The sequence below is a fragment of the Impatiens glandulifera genome, chromosome 6, assembly GCF_907164915.1.
Source record: "Impatiens glandulifera chromosome 6, dImpGla2.1, whole genome shotgun sequence".
Classification (NCBI taxonomy): domain Eukaryota; kingdom Viridiplantae; phylum Streptophyta; class Magnoliopsida; order Ericales; family Balsaminaceae; genus Impatiens; species Impatiens glandulifera.
Window position 1 is genome coordinate 35,409,637 of NC_061867.1, and position 3,497 is coordinate 35,413,133.

The 3,497-nt window shown below is 34.8% G+C and overlaps 1 pseudogene; it reads right to left on the reverse strand.

Annotated features, from left to right (window-relative positions):
* Positions 1-354: 354 nt before the first annotated feature.
* Positions 355-1,327, reverse strand: LOC124943547 (annotated as a pseudogene).
* Between the last annotated feature and the right edge of the window lie 2,170 nt (positions 1,328-3,497).

The following is a 3,497-nucleotide window of genomic DNA, read 5'->3' on the forward strand; positions in this document are numbered from 1 at the left end:
TTCAGCTACCCAACATAGACAACCGAGCAAGCCCAATTCAGCAAGCTCCATTTTTTTTCGAACTATCCGATATAGATAGCTCAATTTTCGTTAGTCCAATCCACAACAATCATCATGAATGGTCTTTTCTTCATTAGCCGCCAATTTTCAATCTTTGCAGCTTTAGTTTTTTTTAAAGAAAGCCAATTTAGCATTCTTTTTGGTATGACGAATCATGTCGACAAACTCATTTCTTTCGGCAATTGAAAGAGAATCTTTCTCCACGGCTTTAAGAACTTCAAAATCTCATTTTGATTCCACAAAACCGTCCTTGCATTGACAAACATTTTTCAAGTAAGCCAACTTAACATTCTTTCATTTTGAACCTGCCTCATCCATCAACTTCTTTAACAAGACAGAATATCCATATGGTATCACACGACATCCACCAAGAGGATCACCAAAAGCTGCATCAAATCCAGCAGAAATCATGATAATATCTAGCTTAAATTCTCGAGCCACAGGAAATCAATACATGGTCCCAAGATTCTATGTAGTCTGCATCTTCACAAGGAAAAGTATTACCATTTTCCCATGGAACATTGATATTATAACCTTCACCTGGTCCTTCCCAAATCATTAGATTGGAACCATCATCTGTACATGGGTAGAATATTCCAGAATCGTACTTGTGCACAGAGAAGAAGAATACTCGAGGATCCTTCCAGAACATTTTCTGAGTACCATTACCATGATGTAAATCCCAATCAACTATTAATTTTTTCTTAATCCCCAAGTCTGGTCTTTCATCCAATAGGAACTTTGTCGTAATAGCAACATTGTTGAACAAATAGAACCCCATGGGTTTAGTCTTCTCTGCATGATGCCCTGGAGGTCTAACAATAGCAAATGCTGTATTCAATTCTCCCTTGGTAACTTTCTCAACAACCTCTATGACAGAACCAGAAACAAGATATGCAGATTCAAAGGAGCCTTCGTTAAAATATATAGAATTTAAACTTTTCACAACACTCTCTTTATCGCGATGCTTGGAGCCTATGTTCTTGATCAAGTCAATATGCTCTTTGGTGTGAAGTGGTGATATATGTTAATCCTCTACTTCTTTTGCATTAACCAATACACATCTGTCAGTAATGCCGGAGGATTGAAGTTCTTGCCAGATGGCGCGAATGCGACCGCGTTTCTCGGGATGTGTACGATCAATCGTTAAATGACTACACATCCTTTCGTCGTATATTAGTCCAACACGCCGTCCTCCGACAACGACGACGCCAAATCCGCCGCCACCGCCGCCGGCGTTATCTCTTCTGTTCGACGGCGATTCCATTAATGTGTCTTTACACCTTCTCTGTATCGCTTTGCCTTTCTCTTTAGTCGTCGTCGTGATTTCACCCTCTTATTAGCTTAACTGGTGGTGGGTAGGCGGGGAGCTCTTGAAATAATTTGAAGAGATAACATTAAATCTGTTAGTTATTGGGAGTGGATAGATGATCTCTTTCCTGTGTTCTTGGGTCTACTTTGATTTCAGGATAAACCTTAATCTGCCAAAGGCTTCTTTTTGTCAATCTGAATTAGATCGACTTATTTCTCCTTGGCAAGATTCACAAAAGAATCTTGAATGAAGCTCTGTGAGAGCCTTACCAATAGAGAATATCCTTCCCATAGGGTCGGCCATTGATAATCTCCTTTTACGCGAACTATCGAACAACTCCAAAATCTTCTTAATATTCTTGAATATCTTCTTCAACAATAATAATCAACAGAATAAAGCCCTCCACCAGTGGCTGCTCTGGCCACCAGCAGAGACAGCGAAAACTCTCCAATATTCTTAACCTTGGAGCTCTGATACCATGTTAAATCTTGAAGAAGAAGTGTAAACTGAAATTGTATTATTGAAAGTTATTTTCAAACAATTACATATCCCTTATATAAGAGTTCAATACTAACTAATTAACCAAACTAACTAATCAATTACTAACTAATTAACGGTTTAATAAACCGTTAGTTAATATTTTTACATTCTTACCAACATTAGAGACATTTAGAACGAGTGTGATGAAAGCATACTTAATTGACTATCAACTTCATTGCTTATAGTGATTAATTGATTTATCAACCACTTCTCATCTTTAATAATTCTCCTCCACAATAGACATCTTCAACTTTTGAAGATTCTTCTAATATTTTTTTCCAGATCCTTTATATGCTAGATTTGAACAGATTAATACGATTATTAACCTATCAGGATAAAAGAAGGATAGTGTTAGTTTATTATTTTGGAAAACGGTTTAGCATCATTTCATTAATAAGTCAAAAATCAAAATTAGACAAACCCTATCTTTGATTATAAGATGACAAACAAACGATCCTAGAATTTCTGAATGATAATCACGGGTAGTGTTAGTTTTTAATAGAATAATAAATTTATTGACCTCTCAAGATAAAAAAGAGAGTCATTTATATATGTTTATATACCTCTATTCTTTTAAACAATATTTATGATTTCATTTAAAATTGTTGTTGTGACTTGTGTCCCATTAAGAATGTAACATGTAAACGTAACTATAGAGAAGATATGTAAGATTGAGGGAGAAGAGAGATAAGAGATCGAAATAGTTAGACAAATGAGATAAAAAAGAATACCGATAACTCACGGCCAACTTGTAATTAGAAAGAAACTAGAATGTACTTTAGTACAAAATATCATCGTACCCGTAATGAAACTAGTTTAAGGCTATATAGTTTTCTAACAATGATAAAATAGTAATAAATCACAACTAAAAGAAATAAGATCAAATGTGCCCCGACACATGATGCGAGGCACAACATTCCCATCCTCTTAAAGTTCCCTTGTACATTTCAGCACAACTTTCCTCGTCTTACTCTATAGCTGAAAGTAATTCTTGCACCTCTTCATTATCACCTTCTAATAAATATACTTGTGTAATATTACATTTATGATCTTTTGTATATTTATCTACACATTTGTAACATAACCCTTTCCCCCTTTTAACTGGATAGAATGACCACTTGTTAGTTTGTGTGTTTCCTTCTAAACTACCATTAACTCAAGGTGGTCCATCATTGAAACCTTTTGATCCTCTCGTTGTTGGAAAAATCACTTAATAATAATTGCGGAATAATTGTTCATTCCCTCTTTGTACACCACAACGAGATAATCATGAGAACTAAATGAGATAACAATCTGTAAAATTAAGTACACAAAGATAAATCTATTTTTAGAGTGGAAAATCTAATAAGGATAAAACTGCATGACCCATAAACCTCTTAAAACACATTTACTATATTATATTGAGTTATATCAAAGTCTTCTCTAGCACCCTAAAGGTTCACTATTACAAATTCTTCACCTTAATGGTGGATTACAAGAACAATCACAAGAAAAGATCTCACCGAAGTGAAATACTCAAACGAGTATTTGAGAGAAGTACAAACAAATATTTATACTAATTATATTTTAGATAACTCTTCAAGGA